At 36.8% G+C, this 27,287-nt stretch overlaps 1 protein-coding gene across 4 annotated transcripts in view; it reads right to left on the bottom strand.

Annotated features, from left to right (window-relative positions):
• The window catches only part of SYT1 (synaptotagmin 1), a 295,567-nt gene that overhangs the window by 245,436 nt on the left and 22,844 nt on the right, over positions 1 to 27,287 (bottom strand). For all 4 annotated transcript variants that reach the window (XM_015628699.2, XM_033514553.1, XM_019006753.2 and 1 more), the window contains exon 2: positions 8,447 to 8,534. The gene's annotated coding sequence lies outside the window, so the exon portion shown is untranslated. The remainder of the gene's footprint in view (positions 1 to 8,446; positions 8,535 to 27,287) is intronic.

The raw sequence follows: 27,287 nt of genomic DNA, 5'->3' as shown, positions 1-27,287 counted from the left end.
GAATGTGTGTTTCTTACATTTATTATGTAACATTCTCCACATAAAAACGTAGGACAGAGACATGCAAGGTTGGTTGCCTTCATGACATTTACAAACAACAATAAAATGGGCATGTTAAAACACTGTTTGCCATAGTGTGGTCTGAATTTATCCATCTTTCAGAAGCACATACAGGGAATGTTTTAATCTAGAAATACCTATGCAGCTGCTAGTGAAAAAAGAAGCATCAGAACACACAGGAGTAGAGGGAGAGACAGAAAAGATTTTAAAAATCTGTAATCACTATGTTGTAAACCATTTATCTACAAAATTAGTTTGAGCTTACAAGTATGTCCAGCCTACCTCTGTGCATTACATAGATTTGCAGCAGTGGAATGAAATTTTGCAGCCAACGCCCTTCACATGTAACTAGTTTGTGCTGAAACAATTTGTCAATCTTATTTAACCGATGCTATTTGCTGCAGTGCAAGGAAATTCTAACTGATAAAGGTTAGACTTCTGATGTCACAAAAAAATAGCAATAGCTGTCTTTCACAAAATTCACTAAAGCTAGCTTCCATCTTCCTTGCCAAAATTAATAACATATTCTAAGGATGTCCAAGTGCTGTCATCTGTTTCACCCTCTGTCCCTGAAAAGTAGCTGCATTCTCTACTTTTATGTGGGTCATTTCTCCACAATAACATTTTTTTAAATGGCATTCAGTGTTACAAAATGGAAAGAGATCCCATTTCACTACAGCCATTTGTTCCTAACACAGAGAGGTAACTGTGACAGCATAGAAGCTCTCTCTCCAATCTCCACCTGCTCCCTCTGTAAGTTTTTTAGTACTATTCCAGCAGACTTTAAATCTTACTTACAAAAGCCAGTACAGCAGATGTCCTTGACTGTCCCACCTGCTGGCCGTGTTTACGCTCTCCATAACTGATCCACCCATCCATCTTCATGCGTGCACACATGAAAGAAGCACTGGGCAGAGTGCATGACATGTTCTCTCTTGGACCTGGTACAGAGTATGTGAAGAGAGATAGCTATTTCTTCTAGAGCTTTTTATTTTAGCTCTAGCTGCACAGCCTCAACGTGCTTCGTGCAGGAGGTTCCATGTTGACAATCTGTAATAGCTGACTTGGAAGCCACCACACTGCAGGATCTGGTCTGGGAACTGAAATACAACTCAATTTGAGTTTCTCTGCCTAGGGATAATACAAAATCCCTCCTCAGTTGGTACATATCTTCTCTACATATATGGTACCTGTGTGGTATGGCTTTTACACAGCTGTTCTTAGCTTCCTTTTTCTTTAATACAAGCCTTTAAATAACTGTATGATGAGCTCAGGAAATCTTGGCTTCTACCTGTGCTTCTTCTGAGAAGCAGGCTACACTGTGCACACACTTCTGTGTCACACAGCATAGCCGAAACTTGTTTACTGCTATCAAAGCTTATTTACAGCCTATCAGAAAGCTAAAAATACTTTTAATTTTCCCACAATATAAAGCAGACTGCCACTGCACTTCTCATCAAATCAGATACCCTGCCAAGGAAATACACAGGCTTCTGCATTCAGTCAGCACCGAATTTGGCTGCTCAGACCAAGGGCTACAAAGTCAAAGCCTCATTACAGAATCATTGTGCAAATACAGCAATATACAATCAAGAAATGTAAGTCAGAAAAAATAGTGTCTTGCAGACAAACATTGTACAAACAGACCTCTGCATAAACTGAACAATACCATGGTACGTTCCAGTTCTTCTACAATATATCTCACATTCTCAATATGTACATCTCTCCATTTTATTTTCCACAAGCACAGATTAAAGTCATGTCTATAAATAAATTTACATATAAATATTTTCAGTCATTTAAACTGGAAACTACAAAGCAAGAGTTATGCCTACAGTTGCATGTATTTATATTCCTAGTTCCTTAATGATGGATTTCTTTTACTGGTGAGATGATGTTCTATGAGTTTGTGAGTAAATGACTACTCTTATCTGTATACAACATGTTATTAAGACTATTTTCCCACTTTTCAGTGACTTCCTACCTTACATCTCTCAGAATTTGGGGAATGGACCCAAGATTCACATATGTTGAAGAGTTCAATTATGGTAGCTATGAAGAGACCAATTATGGTCAAAATTGCTATTACTAATGCTAATTAGTAAGTAACAATTTGTTCAGAAAACTAACTGGAAAAGGGAACAAAGAAACCCATCAATGAACAAGAAAGGTCTGTCTTAGTTCATTCTCTCTTCAGGCAATGATTTATTTTGGTTTTGTGGGCACTTTTTTGTGGGCTACAGCTGCTTTTATATCTCTGTTTCTTGAGATATCTGAAGAGCTAAGCCTGATACAAAGATTTGATGGATGTCTGCCTAACTAATGTATGTAGCTATTAATTTGTATTTTTCTTCTTTATTACATTTTCAGAATCAAAAGGAGATAAGCATTACCACAAGTCACTGCTATCAATATCAAGAAGACACACACAAAAGATGTTTGAACAAAATGAAATTCTACATGTCAGCAGTAGACAAGCTGCTGTTGGAAAGTGCCAGATAATTAAATTTTTCAGAGAATCACAAATTTTGGACCTCTCACAGTGATGAGATCTGTCAGACACAGATAAGAATTTGTATTTTTAAAATATACAAGGTTTCATATCGCATCTTCTTTTAATGTGAGAACAAAACAAACCAGTTGTTTATGCCAACAGCTCCAAGCAGTTTGTCACACTGCAAAGCACAAAGTATTCATCTGGCTGGGCCACCACCACTCTGACATCAACAGACAACATTCATAGATAATAAAGCAGGAATCTGTATTCACCCAGTTTACCAAAGAAACAGTGGAAGGACAGCAAAGGATGTATTTATCTCAGGACAGTGCCCTAACCAAGGGTGCAGAGAACAGGAAGCCCCAAAAGCAGAGGCAGGCACTAGAAGGGATACAGCAAGTCGGACTGGCTCCAGTTGAAGACCTGGACGCCCACTGGGACCCTGCCCCAGCATGGGCTGGGGCTGTTCTCTGGCACCTTTTGCACATGCAGGACAAAAAACTTGGATTCACAGTGATAGAGAAAGCAAATACTTTTTAATATTTTGTAAGAAAGAATGTAATTTTAATATTTTTTCTTTTCAATGCTACGTACAAAGGGTTACACATAAAAGCTGATTGCTTGCTGGAAGACGAGGTTAGAAAAAAGCCCCTCAAGTCTTCCAGACTCCTGAGAAAATGATCTTTACTTTTGCTGGCTGCTCAAACTGTTTGAGAGACACTGTAGTGTCTGGGGTAGAGCAGAAGGGCAATGGGAGGAGAGGCAGGTCTGCCCAGGGCTGGTCACAGCAGGTTCCAGATGCCCTCACTGCACCCACCACAGGGCACAGCTGAGCCCCACAACTGATGTGAGGACAAAACCCCCTGAGAATACCTCTGGGAAATGTACTTAAGATAGTGCAAAACCACTGCCCAGCAGTGAGAAGTGAGAGGGGAAAGCCTGAGAAACAGCCCTGTGCACACCAAGGTGAGAGAAGGAAGAGGGGGAGGAAGAGCCCCAAGGGTTGGAGCAGAGATTCCCCTGCAGCCTATAGTGGGGAATCATGATCATGCAGGTTCCCCTGCAGCCTCTGGAGGCCCCCATGTACAAGGGGAAAAGGGGGAGGAGGAGTAAGGAGTGTCAGGGATCAGCTGTTACAAACTGACCACAAATCTCACATCCCACTTCCCTGTGCTGCCCAGTGGAAGCAATCCAAAGGGTTGAAGGAAGGAGTGAATTTGAAAGGAACAAGGGAAGAAGGTGTTTTAGGTTTTGTCCTTGTTTCTCACCATACCAGTCTATTTTAATCAGCAATAAATTAAGTTAATCTTCCTCAAGACAAGCCCATTTTGTCCATTAAGGCAAGTGACGTCCCTGCCCTCATCTTGAGATACATCAAATGAGAGAGGGGCTGGGTCAGAGACTGACAGCCAGCTGAGGTCAGTCCATCACTCTTGGGAATCAAATTTGGGAACTGAATTTTACACATTTATGTATTCCAATTATATAAAAGTGACCAAAGTTCATATTCATTACGCTGCTAAGCATGCTTGCTAATAGTGAGGTGAGCAACGCTTGCTACACAGAAAGTGTATGCTGGTTCCACCACCTGATGCCCCCAGACACCTTCTGTGAAGGCTCAAAGTTCTGGAGTGGTTTCAAAAGCTGCTTGAACTGATTTAAGGCTTTGCTACTGCCAAAAGAGAAGAGATCCTGCCCTACTTTTCACACGCACATCACTGCACTATTTTCTTGTGAGGCAGCAATAAGGCTTATCTGGCTGAAAACTACTGTTCATTTTTAGTGCTGGAACAAAAAGGGAGCATAAGATCATCACTTCCAGCAAACATGCTATCATGAAACTTGGAGTGCTTCAGGCTCATGATCCCAATGTTCCTCAGAAAATAACTGCGCTTATGAGACTTGGATCATAGCTGCTATTCTAGCTTCACACTGGGGTTTCTTAAAATGTCCATCCTGATTTATTCACATGTAAAGATAGTAAGAAATGTCCTGCTGTGTTTTTTTGAGCCAATTTGTCACAAAATTTTTTCAACACTGCTTGACCAAACCTGTGACAGGACCAGAGGACTTTCTGAACCAATCTAAATTTATGGTCTACTAATCTGGTATCCTCTTTGTGACAAATGACAAGGTCAGTCATTTAACAGATTTGCGTGACCTCCTGCAGTAGTTATCTCTAACATAATTCATTCCATGAAAGAATACCATACCCACTTATCCATTTATTTTTCCCTACACCTGGGGGTCTTTTTCTTCCTCCTAAAATCTTGCAATAATTCGCTCAGAAACATAGAATATGCTGAGTTGGAAGGGACCCAACTTGACTTGGAAGGGTGCAACTCCTGACCCCAAGAATCCCACCATATGCCTAAAAATCGTTGTCCAAACACTTTATGAACTCTGTCAGGCTTGGTGCTGTGACCACTTCCCTGGGGAATCCAGTCCAGTGCCCAGCCACCCTCAGGATGAAAAGCTTTTTCCAGATATCCAACCTAAACCTCCCCTGACACAACTTCAGGCATTTGCTTGGGTCCTGTCACTGGTCACGAAAGTGAAGAGATTGGTACTTGCTGTTCCTCTTTCTCACATGCTCTCAAGGAAGCTGACAGCTCCTCCCAGTTTAGTGTTCTCAGCACACTTATTTAGTATTCCTTTGTGTTCAAGTCATTAATGAAGATACTGAAAAAAACTGGGCCCAGGATGGAGCCCTTCAGAACCCCACTGTTACAACTCTCACTACCCTGTCAATTCAAAACTGTTCTGAATTTTCTCAGCTTCTTGGCTTCATTCTATAGCAATCTAATGGGGCTTTTATCCAGACAGCTAAAAACCACAATTCTCTTCCCAGATATGATGTGAACTTGTAGGTGCATACTTTCCTCATGAAACTATTATTTTCCCTTGAAGTTTTAGTTTCTTTTTTGCCTGCCAAAAAGGAAAGCAAAGGCATGTTCCCCCTGCCACATAAACACATGCAGGAGAACGAGCGTCTGGTTTCTGACCATTACTGATGCTGAGATTGACTGGGATAAACAGCAAGGGCTCCAAGTACCACCTCTGGCTCAGTGAGCCAACTGTTTGATTGTTCTCATGTTAACAGCTTATGTGCAATTGCTGCTGGTTTAAACTGTAACACAGTAAGTGCAGCACTGTGGGAACAGAGGCCTGTTTTTGCACAAGCAGTTTTATTCTCTTTCTTTCAGGAAGAGTAAGATCTGAGCTTGACTGTATTACTTTGTGAAATTTTATTTTCCCCAAAGAAGTGTTCGGTATATCTGATTCAATCTGAATCATCCAAGCCCACAAATCTCATTGCAGCATATGTTACCAATACAAATAGTTGAATTTACTTTCAGTTGAGGAGGTTATATAAAGAGCTTAATAAGTTTCAACACATTGATTAAAGTAATTTTTGCATTTATTGTTCTCCCTATTTTTAATGGATGCACACACCATAGATCTATATAACATTCCATGCTCACTGTTGCTTTATGGCTTACCTTTAAGATGGTAATGATTTAAGGAGATAGATAGGAGATACAAAGGCTGAGATGTATCCATCTACAGCCTAGGGACTTTATCAGTGGAAAACTGGGTCTCAAAAGAGAAATTAAGTGAAGAGTTAGTTCAGAAAAAAAAGAATATAAAATCATAGTAATAGGTAATTTTTTAAATATTTCTATTTTTAGAAGCAGGTTTACAGTCTATCAACCTTTGTTTCTGTATAATTTTGGCGTTCATTGCAACAATACCTTAGTCCTTATTTCTTGCATAGTCCCAGGATTCCAGGGCACCTTGTTTTTCACAAATGGGCTAGAAACAAAACACTTCAAGGGCAGGAAAACAGGAAAGAACTCATGAGAGATTTGCTATCAACTAGCAAGGTTTCTTGAATTTAAATGGGTCAGACCATTGAGACTGGTTGGTCTGGGGCTTCCCAATTCTGGATCCATACTATTTACAGTCATTCTCTGTGCTCTGTGGAGATTCCCTTAGCTGGCCTGAACACCATTCTGCCTTTTTAGAATGTTCAAAGCAACTACACTGGAAGTAATAGCTCCTGTGAGAGGAGAACTGCTTTCATCCCTGTTACTATCAAGTAAAAGATACCTCTAAAGCGAAAAATACCACCAAAATCAACACACCATAAATACTTCTAAATGAAAAGTACTATTAAAGAGAAATTGCATCTAAAACACTTGAAGGAATATTTTTGCCAGTAAAATGGTGTTTTTTAGAAGGAAGACTCCTTGTAACACTTAAAAATTTCCAATTACTTCATATTTCACTAAACACTCCCTAATACCCAGAAGTCTAAGAAGGAATTTCCTACTAACTCTGCTTATTTCAGTAACCCCTCTAACCCAATTTGTAGCATATTATATAGACATCAGCCCACTAGGGGACCTACCAAACAAATTCTGTGACTCAGGTGACAAATTAAGAAGCATTTCTAGTTCAGATTTGTACATGGGATCCTCAGGTTTTGCTGCAACCTTAGGCTACCGGTATAGATTTTAAAAAAAAATTCTCCCAGATTCATTCATATTCCATTTTTGCTTTAATTTGCTTTTCTACTTCATATTTACCTTACAGACAACTTTATTCTATTTCACATTCCTGAGAATCTTATTGTAGCTCATGGGTCTATGTGGATAATCTCTTTAGTAGCAATACTCTTCAGGGCACAAGACAGTCAAATGTGCATGCAAGTCCTTGAAGCTATTGTTCAAATGGAAATTCAACTTTCAAATCCCAAAACATTTGCTTTCATTTAAATTAGTTTGAGTTATGACATTGGTGACTTACTCCCAGACACATTCATAAGACAGTATTTCATATTCTCAGAAGAAACTGCCTGTAACTGAGATATGCATGATAGTGAACAAAGATGGAAATTAATTTTATCACTGTGATGAACACACTACTACTTAAATCAAAATTTATTTGCAAGTTTTGGTGGAACAGGAACAGATTCAGGGGAATTAGAAGATTAAATATTTTTTTATAGAATCATAGAATATGCTGAATTGGAAGGGACCCATCAGGATCATTGAGTCTAACTCCTGTCATTCAAAAATGAAGAGTCTCTTTACCAATGTAAGTACCATGCAGGAAATAAAGACTTCCTTAGTAAATAGATATATATCTGAATGTTAATACAATTGTGACATGAATTTCATTTTTTTCTCCTCAAATCAGAAAAGGGTCTAGAATGCAAGCCCAATACTATAATCACATCTCCTAATTTCACTGTGCTGTCTACATCATTGGCACTGAATTTTATGAAATTACTACAGAAGCAATGGGACTGCCTGGTGGAGACTAAGGTGTACAAGCATTAACTCAAATGGAACTCATCAGCTAAAATGGGACAGCAGATATTCTATCTGCAACCTGAAATTCACAGTCCCTTACTATATGCAGCTACATTGCATAAGATACTCACAGGCTAAAGTATGAGGACACACACTACTGATTGTACTAATCAAAACCTTACTCAGAAGTGATCTGTTTAGTGGTGCACAATGGCAGATGCCACAGCATATTTTTTTGTGATGCAAGGCTGCTCAAGATCATCTATGGATAATGAACCATGACAGCTTGGGATTTCATAAAACAGAAATTGATGGTGAGAGAAGGCAAAGAATACAACTACTATCTGAACAAAAAATGCAAATCAACTGGATTCTTTTAATCTTTAATGTCAGAATGAAATATCACGTAATAAAACAACATTACGTGTTCATAAATCTAACAAACTTTGCATCAGAAAAAGTGATTTCTTTAATTTCTTTACTATCTCCACTTTAATTATCGCAATGACATGGATTAAAGCATCTAGTAGGTTATAGAAGGTAACAGAATCTTGTTTGTTTAAAATACCTTATATGATTGGCATCAATGCAGTGTTCACAGGGGAATCTTGAATGAAGGTTCTTCTTCACGGTTGAGAAAAATATCCCTTTTCTCCCTTTAAAAGAAAGACATTCCATGTAAACACTTGCCAGTACCTATAGTGCTGTATTTTCCATCTTTGCCTACGAACAACTGCTGCTTAAAAACTCCTTTAAACGTACTTGGTTTGTTCACTGCCTTTCAGCTGATTGCCTGTAGCTGATTATCATGAGATTTAATCAGACTGTTAAGAGACACAGAAGAAAAATATGTGAACAAGATTTCTTCATCATGGACAGATTTAGACTATTTTCTTAGTGTGCTGCAATATTATATATTTCTGTAGATTTCATCAGTGAGCCAAGTAAAGTGAATTGCAATGATATCACATCATGTTTTTCGACTGCTGTAACCCACAAAATTCCTTAACTTAGCATGCTCAGTGAATTCATGTGATATTGGAAAGACATGGATGTATACTTGAACATTTTTTAACTTCTACACATAAACAGACAATTTCAGAACAGTTTGGATTAAGGGCAAAAGTGACATCAGTCAATTCAGTCTTAGACTCAAAACAATTTCCTAGAACTGTTCAGATTATACTAGATTTTCTTTTCCTTCTCTGCTCTTCTATTTGCCTTCTATAGAGTCTCCTGTTCTGGTAAATTAAAGGAATTCACATGACTTTTTCCTCACAGCTGTAACTAGAAGCTCCAGTTAAGACTAAATGCTCACTGAGCTGGAAGTTGTTTGAACAAGGCTGTTAGACATCTTTAAGATTTTTATAAATCAAATCCCTTAGACAGCAAAGGATAAACGAGTAAAAGCTGTATCAATATATTTGTTCTACAGATGAAAGCTAAGGTACACAAATATTAAACAATATGCTGGAAGTCACATGAGGTTCAAGGATCCTTCTCAGTTTTAAATGCCTTGAATCCTTGCCCAATCACACCCCATAAAGCCTGTCCTCAGCCCCCATATCTTATATGTAGCACTTTTGATTATTTTTCTTAGGAGGAAGTACTATCAGTATTTAATTTTCTTGCACTTGACAACATTTAAAACTGCAAAATTACAAACTAAGATTTTTTTTTAAACAACAGAAGCATTGACTTAAATCAAAAATTCATTAAAATTATTTTAAATACTGTGGAAGCTTTCATTTTTCACTGGTTAAGTACTAAGAAATCAATGCTGTAAAAATGATGGAATTTTCTGCAAATGTATATACTTATTATTTGCCTTCTAATTTTTAGGGAATAAAGTCCATATCAGCAAGGTGCATTGCATTGAATTTAGGGTCACCAAAGTCTGGGGGTACATGAATTTAGAGCTCCACACAGTGTGTCTTTTCCACTAGCAAAAGAAAGAAAGACTGAAGCCTTTAAATTACTCCAGGACCTAGGGTTTTAATGAAATAACTATCAGGAAAAGCTGGTTAAAAATGTTCTGACTTTCAAAGTCAACAATTATTTTCTAGCTTGTGGCTGTCTGGATAGAATATCTTTATTTATCAAAACAACAAAGTGAAATTAAACTCATTAGATGCAAACCACAACATTAATAAAAGAACATCACTGCAATGTCAAGCACTCAGAGTTTAATTCAGTCTATTTCTGTGGCTTTATGACAGTCTCTGAGTCACAATTTTTTTGTGGGGAGCTATGGTTATTCAGTGCCTAGGTTGTTTTTTTAAGGAATTTAAGAGGTTTACCCCTCCTATTATGTGAATGCTCTAGAATTCATATACCTTATAGATGAGAGTCTTAAAATAAAGTAATTATTTTCATGATGAAAATTTTTTAGGATGAAAAAAATCCACTAATTTTATACACTAAATAATGGATCCTTATGTCCTCTCCACCTCCTTTTTTTTTTTTCTTCAGAGCACGTAGCACATATTGTATGTTCCTATATATCCAAGACAACTCCCACTGAATTTCATTTTCCTGCCTTCCTGGCTCATTTCTCAACCATTCCCAGTTCTCTTGAGCTAGGATTACTGGCTGATACTCCTGGCAGTTATGTTGGCAGCTCTGTATCTGCTGTCCAGATATCCAATTCCTTATTAAATCTGTCTTCTCTGGAGCTCCCTGCCAATTGTCACTCTTTTTGTCTGGTCAGTTCCAGTTTCCCATTCCATGTCCAATTTTTATGCCCTTTCTTGTTATCCAGGTTGACTATTAATCCACTGCCCTTGCCCAACAAGCCCCAGCCATTCCCTCCTCAGCTAAAGGCTGACCAGTTTTCTGGTCCTCTTCTGTCCACTGGGGTCCTGGCAGAGTTCTATATGGTGTAACACACAGAGGGACTACCAAAAGCCATAACAGAAAACTCTTTTTAAATCTCTTTCATCTTGCAACAAAGTCTATTTGTAATAGGGACACTAGAGTTTATCACAGTCAGCCTCTGGAGTTTTGAGAAGCCAGAGCACACTTAGTAATGACTGCAAATGGAGATTTTCCATCTTTGTTTCATTAACAGATTCCTCTTCCCTCTGTGAGTTCTTTTCCTTTTCAAAAGGCTTATGATTTTGTTAATTCTAGTGAATATTCACAGGCACGGCCACAAATACACTCTGTCAGAATTGGCAATCTCACTGCTAGGCAAAAAAACCCTAAATCTGCCAAAAAGGAAACTTTCAAATATGAAATGTGGTTTTGTGTCAAGATCTTAACTGTGTTGAAAAATCCTAGTTAGATACAAATATTTCTAAGGAGACAGGATTTAACATTTGGGAGTCAGGAAAAGACAGATAAATCTATAAGTAAGTTTTAGTACATTTTAATATAGGTAACAATGAAGCATGAACCATGTTCCAACAAGAATTTTTAGGTTTTCTTAGAGATTTAAAACTTCTTTTTACAAGTCCCTTAGGGAGCAGAACAAACCTCTCTCACTTATTGGATGAACAGTGCATAATACTTTGCATAATGAAATTAAGCAGCCTGAAGTACATGTGAACATGACTAATGAGACCAAATGCAGCAGGAAAACCAAGCAGATGGCTTGAGCGAGCTGGAACAGAGTAGCAAGGAGAGATCTGGATGTTTTGGGGTTTTGCAGGATACATACAGAAACACAAATATAATTTTTGCATTTTTGTATAACAGTACATCTGTCAGCACTTTGGTGGTCTATGGACCACAAGTGAGAGCTTGCCAGAATACTAATTCTGTCTGTGGAAAACCTTTATGTGTCATCTATGGAGATACAAAATGCAAACAAAATGGAGGTTGGGGGTAGGAGTTGTTTGTTTTGCTGTGTTTTGCTTTTTTAATTGCATAAAAAGATATTTAAGCTAGTGGTATACTTTTAATGAATTAGTTCTTCTCCATCAAAAGCCTGGTTCTCAGACACCTCCTTAGTAATATGAACATCTGGGGGGAAATGCAGTAAGAGAGAGAAAGGAGGCAGCAGGTATTAAAAGATGATGGGAAAAGGCTTTCTTATCAAGAAAGGTCAATGACTAACTTTTAAAGGATTCTACCAGAAATACTGGAAGATGAAGATACATTCAGTTTGCTCTCACTGCTTTCTGGGAAAAAAACAAATCTGTCCATAGGAAAGATTAACTGTTCATTTCTGTAACATGAGCTACAAAGAGGGTTAGCAGACAGCCTCACCTTGAGAGGTATTCAGGTGAAGCTATAGCTCTGCTCTACATGAAACACATTCTGACACTAGCTATTTACATCTGCAAACTTAAGGGCTTGCCTGCAGTTATATTATAAAGAACAAGCAGATTCAGAGAGAAAAAGTATAAAACTAAGCAAATTTACAATGTCATCCTGCTGCCATCTCTGCCACAAATGACTGGGATAAAATGCCTTTGGATGTGTATTTTCTGACTGAGATTTTTTTTTTTTACTAGAAAACTTCATGTAGTATTTTGAAAGGAAGCACAGACACCACCTCAGTTTGCCATATAAAGCTATCTTGTCAACAAAGTAATTTTAACCAATGTTCAGAAGAAAACTCTTTAATTGATTTTTCTGCTCCTGTCAATAAGTATAGTAGTATGCTCCACTGCTGATGATCATGCTACAGCTGTAGCCTACCTACCACATATTGGACTATTACATGCTCCTAATATTCAGTGCTCATAACACAATTTAGCAGTGAAAAATACTTTTACTACCAACACAAATTGCTGAGGTACAAAGTTCACACATTCTTGAATCCCTTCAGTTAGTTTTAAAAATGTATCTCTCCACTTTGTACACAGGTCTCTCTTTTTTAAAAGTTCAGAAAATTTAGAAACATAGAAAGAGACTGAATAATTCCATGGAGCATCGTTATTCAGGCAATAAAATAAAAAAGAACCAAAACTCACAGAACTGCAAACTTCTTTTAGTTTTGGAAGGCATTAATAATATTTACCTTTTTTTTTTTCCCCAGGGACTTCTGATGGTATTTTTTCTCCTGTACTAAACAAAAAACATTTCCTTTATTCTGAAGCATATTGAAGTTATCTCCACTCTGAAACAACCACAAAAATCTTTAATAATCTAGACCAGCAGGATCTTTCAGTCAGCCTTGACCTAAATTTATCAGGTGAGATATGCAGAGATTCAATTTCTTTATTTTACTGCAAATGATTGTTAATTACACCAAAGCACAAATTTTAAGCTTCAATCTAAGCAACAATATGAAGTATTTACTATGTGATAAATGACTTAAATAAGAAGTCATTCCACATCATTCCAGCCTATAATACTTTTATCAGATCACCCTCATCTTCTAAACATTGGCTATTATTCAAACTACCCACCAAATCCAACTTATATCAGTATCCTTCTAGCTTTCTAGTGTAACTTGTGTTAAGTATGAGTACCTACTACACAACTGAAAATAAAGATTAATTGATCTCAGTGCCTTTTATCGTCCATACAGACCAGGTTTGCAATATGCAATAGAGTTTTGTGAGGAAAAGTATCAGCAGGCAATTTCTATCCTCTCAGTGCTTCAAAAATTATATTCTCCTTCTGTAAAGCTGTTTGTAAGTAAGTCCAATTGCAAAGCTGGGTTTCTGTGATCTTCTGCAATAATTTTTATCAAGACAGAGGACTCAAACTCTACCTTGGTACCATTTTAGATTTGGCATAACATTGTATATAGAAAAACTAGCAACTTTAAAGGAAGCTGGTGGGAACAGAGTGCAAAACAAACAGAAAAAAGTGGTTCTCTGCCCAACAAGTGAAAGAACTATGACACTGCCAGAAACTTATTAGGGGATACTAGAAGACTTAAAAAAGCTGTATGGGGAAACTTAACATGAGTTTAGAAAAGAGATTCATTGAGAGCTGGTGATATCACACCAGGTTTAGGAAATCCCTTGAGCTGAAAACAGGTGGAAGCTGGGAAGTTTCTGGAGATATGTTATGTATCCTCACTCTGGAAATCTGCTATGGCTTATTGGTGATAAGATGCTTAACACTGTAGATCCAAGGCTAAGAGAATCCCTGGTCTGAATTTTTGGAACCATTCTTCCATTTCAATGAGATGCTCTGAAGTTGTTTGTACTTCTGCCTAAGCAAAGGCAAGGAAATGTGTGTCTTCATATTCCAGGAATTAGTCAAAACCACTGCATCACACATCTGCATCACCCACTAGTCCTTAGTACTGTAAGTGAGACTACTTGTACTGGACAAATTTGTATGGCTTAAACTGAGTATGTCCATAATTCCATTAGTAGTGGTTCTTGTTAATCAGAATGGTGAAGGAGAAAATAATAATAACAACAATAATAACAACAATAAAAATGTTGGATCAATTTTACTTCCTTACATGGCATAGATAAATGCAAGGCAGACAAGTGTTAACACAGAATCCAACAGGATGGTCTAAAATCTGGGAGGAAATACACTTTATCCAGTAAAGCAAGAGCACAAAGTGACTACAGTACAGAGTCATGTGAACACTTAGAACTGTCTGATCTGGTAATTGCAACTTGCAAATTCTTTCCTTCCCTGTGTGTTGTTTTTGTGTCCATATGGTAGCACACAGCTAGACATTTATAAAAAAATTACCTTGGTGACATGTGGTCAACATCTTTGAGGTGTCAAAGAAAATGTGCCTGTCTCACATGTCAGTATTCAAGCTTATATGTGTTTTCTGGTCTCTCTTGTCTCAGTAGGATATTTTTTGACCTTCCTTTTGGGGATATTTTTTTCCAGAATAATTTGGACTGAAATTCTTGCTTATCTATTAAAATTATACAAAATTAGTGAAGGAAATTCTGGTCCATTTCTCTACTTCCTAATCAAAACCAGCACACAATACACATAGGCAAATACACACTTTGGTCTGCACTTAAGTGACAAGAAGACAAAAAGATTATTTCTATTAGCACCCTACTCCATTGGATCCCAATTGAAATTCTGTGTAAATATCACACTCCTGCTTCTACTTCATTTATATATAGATGCTACTGCTAACGTTCTTTCTGCTTTTACTTCATTGATCATTAATTTTTTTACTATAGCAAAAGCAGACTGCGACAGACATCTTGCTTTACTGTAAACATTTTTCTTCCACATGAATGCTGAATGCTGAAGTAAGAATCAATAGTTCACTACAGAGCAAAAAGATTACATTTCCTTATGTGTGCCAACTCCTATCCTCATACTCTCATTCTGACCTCTCATACCACACTAATTCCATGATCTCCAATTCCACACTGATCAATTGATTTACTTGCTACTGAAGAACAATTTCCAGCTTAAACTATGAGCATAACCTTTAATTTATGAAAGACATCAAACAAAGTATCTCGTACAGAACTCTCTGATGAAGTAACAACTGTGCTTTTTCATGTCAGGAGTGAAATTAACTTAAACACATGCAATTAACAAGTTGACAAAGAAAGGGCAAGTTTTTGATGTTCTGTCTTCCAGATCTGTGGACTTGCTCAACTAGCAATTATTAAAGTCAACTAACATGACCAGATGACAATTTGCAATGCCAGATTAAGAGTTGAATGTTCTTTGCCAGCATCAAGCTGATGTACAGTATGCCCCTCTGTATCTAGAAAACTCAGCATATCCTTTTTAAGATGACAAAACAATCTTCACAGAGCTCTGGTAATAGAAGCTCACAGTTTATCAAAATCTAGTACATTACCTCAGGTTCAAATCTTTTCAAGACAATAGTTCATTAGGCAATTAGGCTGGAAAGAAGTATTTTCCTCTACAAACAGCTTTGATGAGCTGAGTTGCCATTTTTCTCACATACACACACAAAAAAAAACCCAAAATCCATTTGCCAAGCACTGTTTCCCAACTGCAACATTTAAAGGGAAGATTGCCATTTCCCCTGGCAAAGACTTATCAACATAAAAAAAAAATAAATAAAAAATGCTGTACTCATAAAATCAGGGGAAAAAAAACCCCAATCAAATTAGAAATCTCTAACAGCATGAACTTATCACATACACCCAGGCAGAGCTCTCTTGCAACTAGGGATCAGATAAAGATTTTAATTAGCTCCCTTGAAAATTGGTGTTTGCATTTAGAACGAAAGACAAGTTCATCATTACCTCTTTAGCATCCACTTTCCAGGAAGCGTCTTTGTCAGAATCCACACCCAAACCATGAATAGGTGAACACATAAAGCAGTCAAATTATGGTAAATTGCATCAAAGTGTCATTTAAGAGTGGGAACACTTTGTATTTTAAGCTTGGAGTTCCTACTGCCCAATTGGGCAACACAGCTTAGATAGCAAGACTTTAGAGTTGCACTTATTTGGAAACAGGAAAACATGGGAATATTGCATCCAACTCACAACAGTGAAACCAGGTTTTCACCAAGAATGATATAAACTACAACACACATGAGATTTTTTAATTGGTTCAGACAAACAAATGCATAGCACAGTTAATTCTGCCTTGGTAGAGAAAACAGTGTCAGGCCCACATATTTTTCAATCTTCATCTACTGTTAACTTTCACACATATTATATGCATATTATGAACATAAATGTATTAATAACCAATCTATCATTCCAGAAAAACCTGGCTGTAGTAAAGACAACATTTTAAATAATTTTCACTTGTCTTTTAGGTACTGCTTTCTTAACTATAAGGAAGTGCCTGTCACTTAACAGGAGAGGAAACTAGTCTGTAGTGCCTCTACAAAGGTGTAGGTGATTCACAGTTTTATAGTCTTTTAGTCTGCACCTTAACAAGACATTCTAAAAAACATTAAGTATGACAGATACTAACATTTCTCTCAAGACTCAAAATAGAAAGTAAATAACCAGATACAAATTTAGTATTGGTTGATTATTTCAGTACCAAAAGTAAGTTTCTACTCATTGAGACAGTCTCCAGGTGATGAGCAAAATGTCATGACCAGTCTTAAGCAATTACTTCAAAAACACTACTGAAAAATCCCAAAACACAGGCAGATGAAAAGTCTACTTAGTTTTCTACAGATTTCCTGAGGTTTGTCAATATTAGATGATCAGGCTTAAAAGGTGTGAAATAATGTATCATAAAAACAACTACTTACTGAGAACCTCCAACAGAGTATTAAGTGATACAGATAATTTTACTTATCAGAAAAGTAGCAACATAATGCCATAAAAATGTCCAGAACTCCCAAATGACCATTGAAATAATCAGTTCCTGTAAAATATTATATTATATCATATGTTAATATTACTTTTTTATTTTGTTTTAATTTTTCAATCAATTTTTTTTTTTCAATTTATAGATAAACTGACACTACTGCTTCATTTCTAGCTGGCAGCTTTCTGCCAACTGAATCCTACTGCTACTGAGCAGTAGGATTCAGAAGGACACTGAAGTTTCAGATACTGTGGTGGGTTTACCCTGGCCAAAACATAAGTGCCCACCAGCCACCCATTCACACTACCTCCAAGCAAGGAGCAGAGAATTTGAATCACTGAAGCAAGAAAAAAATTCACAGGTTGAGCAAAAGCCAATTTAAAAAGTAAAGGAAAAAAATAGGGCAAAAATACACAAGTGAAGCAAAGGCCCTCCCACCAGCATCCCAGCACTCAAACAGCCTCCAAGCAACAACTCCTTTGGAAAGACCAGCCTGCACTTTTTATCCCTGAGCAGGACATTCTAAGGCACACAGCACTCCTTCGGTCGATTTGGGTCACTTGGCCTGGCTGTGTTCCCTCCCAAGCTCTTGCAAACCTGCTCCCAGCCTACTTGCTACAGGCAAAGTTAGAAAAGACCTTTTTGTTGTGCAGGTGCTGCTCTGCAATAGTTCAAACCCTGGTGTGTTACCACCACTGTTTTAATCACTAACCTAAATCAGCAGAGTATGAGCTGCAATGAAGGAACTTAGCTGAATCTGACCCAGACTCTACAGACACTCAGTCACAGTTCATGTCTCAAGTTAGCCAGGATGATATCTAACTGCACACAGTGATCTTCCCTCATTTTCTTTCTCCTACCATTTCCAACCTGGTTTCCAGGCACACTGAGGAGCAAGCAACCAGGACACCCTGCACTACTCATGCAGTCTAAATGCAACTATTGAGGTCACAGTCCTCAAACCAGATGTCACCTCTGATGCTACCAGCCTCATTTCCATCTTGTTCCACTTTCCAAAGTGCAGCACAAGAAAAATTACTTAACTGTCTTTGCTCTAGGTAATACATAATAATATAAACACTCCATGTCCATAACTGCATTATCCCCCGTTCCCTCTTTTTTTGGCCTTTCTTATTTCTTTAATTCCATTCCCTTAATTTACAGCCTGTCAAAGCATGTCCAGTTCTTGACATTCTTGATATATTTGACATCTCTCAGCTTCCTTGTATGCCATATATTTCTTTGATTTCCCTAAAAAATTCAACTAGCATTCAGTCCACTAAGGAACTTCTCCATCATATTGCCAGTTGGTGTTTGTGCTTGAATGGGAATCATGCAGGTAAGAACTTAGTAGTGATCCTTACTGATAGAAATGCAACTTCTAAAGTTTGTGATAATACATATGTAAAAAGAAGTAGAAATATGATTAAATAAGATTGAGTAATTCTGTTTCTCACACCATTTCATAGTTTACTTTAGAAATATTTTAACATGGAAAAAACAATACTTGAGGCAAAACTTAATTTCCAGAATAAATGTTATAATGCATTTCATTCAAGAAAGCACCAGTTTTCTTGACTTACTGTCATGTTGTCAGTCCATACTGAACTAAAACAAATTGAAGAAGTAATTCATAATACAATATTATTCTCAGCAGCTCCACATGCTGTCCAGGCTATTTAAATAGTCTATGAAAAATTGCTCAGAAAGGCACAACTGACAGTGTGCACAGACTGGTTGTTGAATCATAAGGTAGTTTAAGTAAAATTTTGCTTGATTAACTGTTTTGTTTTTAAACCACCTGCACCGTATTGTTTGATGTATCAGGACAGATCAAACTGTTCTCAGTATTTTACTGAAAACCAGACAAGCTTACAAATGACATGTTCTATTGTATTATGGAACTGATGCCAAACAGAAGAGCTGTGTATTGTGTGATTCTAATTTTCTATTTTTAGACCAAGTATTTACAATCAGGTATTGTTATTTATGAAACTAACCCAGATATTTCACACACAGCTTTGTATCATATGGAAGTAATTTTAGTTTTTGTCTCCTCATCTTCAAAATACATTTATTTGTCCTCCTAAAGTATAATTTCTTGTTTGAATTTATTTTTTTGTCAGCTGGCAACCAAACTGATTACATCTAGAGTATCTTCAGATGGAGACAAAAACAGACAAAGCCCACTGATTTGAGGCAAAGCATACCTGACTTCTGTCATTGTAAACGGTGCCAGTGCATACACTTCTTTGTTTAGACCAGCAGATGAGGTATTTACATGTCTAAAGATGCACAAAAGCATCTAATGGAGATTACAAAAGCATCCAAATGAGTAAGCACCTTATTTCCAGTAACTTTCATGGGAGTCAGGCATCTATTATAATTAGTCATTTCAGTAAAACCTACCATGTTTGACTTTGGTCACCTCCAATATCTCCAGTACTTCTTAACAATATCCCTAATAATGCCAATCAGAAATCTCTTTTTCAAAAAAAAGGTAAACATCAAAATTTATTACTCAAAGCAATAAAGCAAAATTTAAACGAGGGTATGAAAAGTTTATTAGCTCCATCTTTTGGAAAAAAACTCAGCATCTTAGGAAACAGAATCAGCTTCATCTACAGGTTTTGCAATTGCAGAGCTCCTCCTGGCATCCTTACAGTTTTAGGTTATTACCTTTACGCAATATAATGCAATATAATGTTTATGGTACACCAAAGCTTTCCCTCACCTTCATGTGATTTCATTTTCACACATTCCTAAGGAAGAGTTACGAATTAATTGCATAGATCATTTTTTGTAGACACAGTATTGTGTCAGTGCTGACTTAAAAAACATTAATGAATTTGCTAACCACTTGGTCTCCCATGTGTATTTGGAGAATTAAGGACCTAAATTAATTTTTTAACTGCTCCTCTAGTTGCTGGTCAGTTGATTTTTGGGTGGACAAGAGCAAGGAGAGAATTGTTTACTTCATTTTACATGTATTTATTGGATCCCAGATCCTTCCCTTCCACATTTTTTCCCAGATAATAAATATTCACTCTTTTTTCAGCTCAGTCCTGAGATTTAATTAAGATTGGAGTCCTAGTGTGCTGGGTACTGTGTAAATATGCAGTCAAAACAAAGAAAAACATTACAGCAATAAACCAAAGAGTTTAAACATATACTGACATTGGTATTGGAGAATCAGGATGCAGTACCCAGTCACTTTAAGTAAATTGCCACTTTTAAGTCCTATTTCTGTTGAAAAAATCTACTGTAATGCCTATGCAGAAACATAGTAGTAAAAATGTTAGAACAAAGAATGTAAGCTATAAACATCCATCCTAATGAAGGTATAAAGACAAAACATAAACAGTGGAGAAAAGAATGTGCTTGTTCTTAACATTAGAAGAAGCTTAAGACTGTTTTACACAGGAAGAAACCCACCAGTCTTTCAATAAGCACATAAAGCTTTTTCTTTATTAACTCCTCAAAATGGTATTTTAAGACATATTATTAATTGACAGATTAAAGTGCTGCTTCTGTAAGACTAGCAGAAAAGAATAATACTTCATATTTTGCTGTATGCTATTTAGAGTTTCTTTTGATATTCTATTCTTTCATGTGCTACAGGAGTATGCAAAGCAGTATTCAGTTGAAATGACACATCTAAACAACTCACCTCAGAGACTATTTAGGGCAAGCATGCCAGCACATCAAACAGGAAAAGCCTGCAACGGAGAGATGCAAGGACAAGCTCTGCTACTATTTCAGGCTGTCTCTTGTGGAGAATTTAGGTGCCAGTTATGAAGATCATATAAATGTTTTATGGTTTGCACAATCACTATTGATTAATTATGACCTACATTAGCATTCGAAAAGCTTCAGCCATAGAACCCTGTAAGACTGCAGACAGTCATTTCAGGTGAATTACTGCTGTGATCCTACAGAATGTCAGTAAATAAGGAGAACATCTCACCACAATAATTATCGAGGCAGTAGAAAAACAAACGAACAAAATGCACAGCAGTGACATGTTATCTAATTACAACGTTGTGTTTGTGTAGAGCTTACTTTGAAATGTATCCATTTGAAAATACAAAACCCTTCTGATATGGATATTCTAATATTAAACTCATGAAAATAAGGATTTATAACATAAGATACATCTGTAGTTTTGGATATATTAACATGCATTAATAACCAACTATTTTGGCATGGTTTTGTCTACTCTTTGAATACCATGCTCAGGAAAAAAACTGGTATAATGAGAATGTAACATCTCAGGGCAGGATGTTCCACCTTCATTTAAATAGCAGAGGACATGGATGTCCAGTGAGCTGGGCTGGAGAGGAGGGCAGTGTGCTGCCACAAAAGCTATTTACAGCAGTTAATACTGAAAGCTTTCACAAATCCATGACTGGAACTACAGTAAGCTTTACTCTGACTAACAAATTGCTGACAGCAATTAAAAATGACCCATTTTTTTCTGGAAAAAATAGCTCTTTAAAACTTAAAGGTGAAATAGACAGGAGGAGAAAAAGAGGAAAATGATCATGTATGAAAATTCAATAGCATTTTACTTGAAAACAGAAAAATTGAATAACATTCTTTGTCTTTCAATGAAAGAACAGAATAAAACAAGCTATTGTAATTGTTTTTTAACAACAGGTTTTTCCATAAATAGCATTTGTGTTTTAATTACAGTGCTAAAGCTGAGTGAAGAGAATTTACCTTGTACATACTGTTTCTTTACAACCATTCTCAATATTACTCATTAAACTAGCATGCCATTTATATAAAAGTGCATTTTTATTCTATTTCTTTAAACCACAGAAACATCTGTATAATTCCTTAGCACTGACTCAACTACTGATGTAGCTGAAAATGTAGTCAGCTGAGCATCTTCATCCCTTCCAGCATAATCTAACATCTCAGTGATTTATGAGAGTAAAGGCTTGTGTAAGACTCCCATATAGACCCATACAGCTATAAACTTTTCTATTATCATAACAGGGTTTCTCAGTTGCTGCTATTGTTCCTCTGGGAACTTATTTGCTAGTGAAATGTTTTTCCCCTCATATAACTTAACTAATCCTTAAAAGGAATCCTTTATAAATACTTAAAATTACGAGAACAACAAATCACTCACGGAAAATATATTCTCCTGGTGAAAATAAGTTTTTACAGTAACAGGTTCTGTGACATAGCCTTCATTAGTTATTATTGTTACAAATAAAACTTAGAGGAAAAAATAAAACCCCAAAGTTTACATTTCCTAAGTCCTCTCAATGATGCAGCGTCCACTAAAATTAAAAAAAAAACCCATCAAATAGTGGTTCCTGACTCTATTTAGAGCCTCAAAACATAGTGTCTGCAAAGAACAGGATGTATTAAAGCAGTCAGTAGTACTGACTGCTAGCCTGGCCAAACCGTATTCAGTACAAAAGCTGCAGAAATGACCTGTGTAATTCTGGCTATGATCAAAACTGACCTTTTATGTATTCTTTCAAACCTGTTTCCTGGGACTTGTACTCCCTTTCACCATTATATTCATCTTCTGCAACTTGTCTTAAACTGAACTCCTATGCCACTGGCATCTTTGGCCATTATAATATCCTAAACACCACAAATGATGGCTCTACATTTCTTGATTAGGGGTCAGAGCGGTCCCACAGCAGGAACTGCTGGGAGCTCCATGAGATTCTCCAACAGACACAGGAGTTAAGCTTCTGTTTTAAAGTTTTCACTCACTTTGGATGTTTGGCACTGTCTAAAAGATCACACCATCAGTTTCATTTCATTAAAACTTACTGAACTCTTTTCTACCTCTCAGGAAGGCATTGAAGTACCCCAGTTAATTGCCTAGTAGCTATATGTCCAGAACAGCTCCAACACTTTTTCTGGGAAGAATGAGCTGGTACTTCAACGAGGATGAAGAAGCACCATGATGGATTCCTTACAGCATGCAGTCCTGAACAAGCTAAGGATTCTTCTAAGTTACACAACAAGGTACCCCAACAAGGAGCCAGGGAAGCTTTGTGAAAGCTTGGCCACCTCTGCTGTAAAACACATCCCGCTCTCCTGCGGTAGGTGCGATTCAACTGAAATCTGGCAAATGCGGTCACACACACCCACAGCTCCCAGCCACCCAAATATGACTCATGACCCTTCATGATGCTTTTCCTGGGCATGCAAATTGTTCACTAAAATAAGAGAAAAAAATTAAAAAAAAAAAAGAAAAAAAAAAGAAAAAAAAAAGGCAGGAAACCTCTAAAGAAACCCCATGATCTCTTAAGGCAAGAAGTTCTGAATTTTGCTATGTATTATTAAATAAATATACTGAAGACTTTTACACTATGATTACAGCACCTATTATCAAAATCCATACAAAAGAACCTGGAACTTTTCATAATAGTGAATTATGAGAATTAAAATAGTTTCTTTTGAAACACCAACCTGAATCAGATTTGTGGCACAGTATCTGGAAAGCAATGCAACACATTATCGAGTAGCTGAATTATTTATAAGCTTGAAAGACACTATATTCCTTCCAAAAGGCAAAAAACATCCCCATATTAATGACATGCTACAGACAAAGGTCAACAAAATTAGCAGAAGTTACTCTAATGTTTGTGTTGGGTAAACAAATAAAAAGTAAATAAGAACTAAACTTTGATCTCTCACTTTTTCTTCCCCTTTCACTTAACCCAAACATGTCTAGAACCATTCACTGTCACTGTATGGTCTTAGGTGAATAAATTATAGTACATTAGTATACACTGTCATTCTTTATATTAGACTTCAATTTCACTGTGTCACTGAAGATGTGGTTGCCTCCAGTGAATATCTTTCTCTGCAAGGCTCAAAATCTTTTTCCTCTTCCATTTCCCCCCTGATCTTTCACATTGCTTTGGTGGGAAATGGCAGTCACCTTTCTTCTCATAGCAGGAAACTCAGTTCTACCCCAGTAAAATATCTAACCCCATGACCCTCCTGGCTCTTGCTTCCCCTGTACAGTCTGTGCCTGCTTAGTAATGGCCATTCTTATGGCTTTTTTTCTTTCCCTCTTTTCTCCTTTCGCATTAACTTCTTCTCCTTTGTATCCAACTTCAAAGTTTTCACTCTAGGGTGCTTCATTTCAGCCTTATTTTTCTCACACATTCAACTTGTCTGGGCAACAGTCTCCCAACTATCTTTGGACTGACATTTTCCATGTCCTCCTTTCAGAATTTCAAAACTGTACTTAATCTAAACACTAGATTGACTTAACACATGAAAGAGAACTTAATGTGCTTCCTAACACAGGCTGTAATATTTAATTTTATTTGCACAGGATAGGCTAGACTAAAACCCGAGCAAATAAATTATGCTGCTCCTTCGAATATCTGCCTAACCCTATGTATAAGGAGCGCATTGTAAGCAAAAAGTTACTTCAAAGTTTTGTGTATGGAATTAAGGATTGAGAACTACAGGGTTCTGCTGTTTAATTCAAAGAAATTTTATTACTCAAAAATACTTGCTCTTCGCAAACAACTATATGCATGTACATGGGCTGGGATTAGGAATAAATAAGTCTGTACATAGTGAAATATTTTTCACCTATATGAATGAAATACAAAGAAGAAAAATGAGAAACATCAAAATATAGTGAAATGGTACAGAATTTAGGATTAGGATGAAAATACTGAATGCAGGGATGAAGATGTGTAATAGGAGTAAAAAATATAAATGATCAGTTAATTCTAAAACTAGAAGAAAGGCTCAAGAAGATTAAGTTGAGGGTGACAGAACAATTTCCAGCCCAAAGTCTGAAAGAACAGGAAGAGGATATTTCAGGTAGCAGGATCATTATCTTTTTCTATAGGTAAGGAAGAGAGTAGAATAACATAGGGCAACAAAGTAGGAGAGAGGAGAAAGCAATTAGAGCATCAGATAGTTGGAAAGCTTTTCAAAAATGTGTATTTTTTCAAAGAAAGTTTTCAGAGTAAGTGCATTTAATTTAAAGACATGCAGGTCAAAGGAGGATGAGTAGGCAGATCACACCGTATCAATTCAATAGCTGTCTTCAAGGTTCTGGGAATTATCAGATGCTGGAAATGTGAGAGACCTCACATATCAGAAGTTCATAAGCATTTTTCATATCATGCCACATGGGAAATCATTACTCAGTTGACATAAAATTAGGATTAATATCAGAAATATTAGGTCAGTAAGTAACTAAAGGGGAAATGAAAGTGGTTACTGTTAGAAAGTTTCAGGCTAGAGGGAAGCTATTAAGAGAGTTCCTGAATGACCAGTCTTGGGAGAAATCTCATTATTTTTGTAACTACTTTAGCCAAAGTGTCAGTACTATATTAGTGACCTATCCTGGTAATTCATTTTTGGGGAGATAATCAATACCAAGGAGCACTGGGATATTTGTATGCAAAGAACTGTGTGACCTTGAGAACACAAATAACACCAATGAACTAAAAATTTAGCATATAAATGGTAAGGCCATCCCCCTAAGGACTAATAAAATCATTTCTTCCATAAGGTAGAATTTCATCAGTTGAAAATTACTGAGGTGGAAAAGGATAAGTCATAGGATTTAAGTATTAGCTGTTAGTGTTATGGACAATGCAACTCTAAGCTGCATCAAACAAGATTTTTCAGGAGAGAAGGAAATACCGATATGGGCAAAATCTAATCATTGCTATCTCTAAATTGCCATAGAACCCTGTTCACTCATGTTAAAGAATGATAAGCTTAAATTGGAAGAGGTGCAGAAAAGAGGTGCCAACACGATCAGAGAAATGGAAAATCTCTTTGACAGAAAGAAACTGAAAATGCTTAAGCATATCTGGTCTGGTGAAATGAAAGTCAAGAGAAAATATACCAGTGAACTGAATAGTGAAAGGAAGGAGAAATTATTCAGTGTAGGAGCCACAGCTGGCACAAGAACAAATAAATAAATATAAGGTGGCCATGAATAAAGTTAGGCTGCAAATCAAAAAATAAACAAAACAAAAACTGATGAGAACCTCTAACAGCCCTGGAATAGAAAAAATGGATGCAGCTCCCGTCCCTTTCCCAGAACTACATGTACCTGCAGTGTGCTTTATAAGCACAGAAGGTGGATCAATATGAAGGGCTACTTGAAACAGTAAGGAGCTGGAGTCAGCAGCCAAGGAGATCCCTACCTATCCTATGTTTTCAAATTTCTTTAAACAGCAACTACCATGTTTCAAGGAGAAGCTATGTATGATAAACAGAAGATAACAAAATAGAAATCTTCAGTTTACAGAATTATACACTTTTTCCACAGACTAAATTAAAACAAGTGTTAATTAAAACAATCTACCTACCTTTTTTGTGGAACTCGCTATTTCATGCCCCTGAGATATTTGTGATCTTTCCATTTCAAGTACTTTTTTTTTACTGCACTGTTAAGTGACATTTTCATGTACTTGACTATCAACTCTATCTTACAGAAGTCAAAACACAAAGGAGAAAGACTATCCAGCACCAGTCATGAAGAACTCAATTTCTGAGATCCCAAATCTATAACTTATCCTCATCTCAATGCATCTACATTTCTAATAGATTTAAGACAGAATAATTTTGCAGGCAGGGTAATTTTGTTTTGCCTTTTTTACGTAACTATTGAGATGTACAAGAGATGCTCTTAGCATATGAAATTTGAATGGAGGGGACAAAAAAACTTTGTAATGCCACTCCACCACTCTTCCATTAACAGCCACTTTGAAAAATAGGTTCACACCAGTGATTTCTTCCTGAGGAGGTAAGAACTGACAAGACACTTTATATTTTCATAAAGAAAAATATATAAATAAAATATCTAACCAGATATATGAATTTAGACAGTTCAGTTCTCACAGATCCCTGTGAAGAGATATTTAAAAACCACTAACCTTTTCATTTTTCTGAACAGAAATGACTGAGGAGCAAAGAGTAAGTGTCAGTGAGACCTTGACAGTTCTTTTACAACATGCTCAAGACTTTTTATTGGACCAAAAGAAGAGCCAAGAACTGACTGGGAAAGCCATTGTAGGATAATCTTGAGAAGGCATTTTCAAAGCTAAATTAATAATCCAGGTGTTGACTGAATCCTGGCTAACTGTCCCCAGCTCAGGCTCTGGGCCATGACCACAGTACATTTTCCCATTTTGTATACATTTGGTATTGCCATATTGATGGACCAATTACCAGCCTGTACCACTCACAGCTCCAGGCACCTGACTGAAAGGGCTGTAAAC

This window comes from Parus major, chromosome 1A (genome assembly GCF_001522545.3).
Source record: "Parus major isolate Abel chromosome 1A, Parus_major1.1, whole genome shotgun sequence".
Classification (NCBI taxonomy): domain Eukaryota; kingdom Metazoa; phylum Chordata; class Aves; order Passeriformes; family Paridae; genus Parus; species Parus major.
Note: the sequence above shows the minus strand (reverse complement) of the source record. Positions and strands in the feature narration are given on the sequence as shown.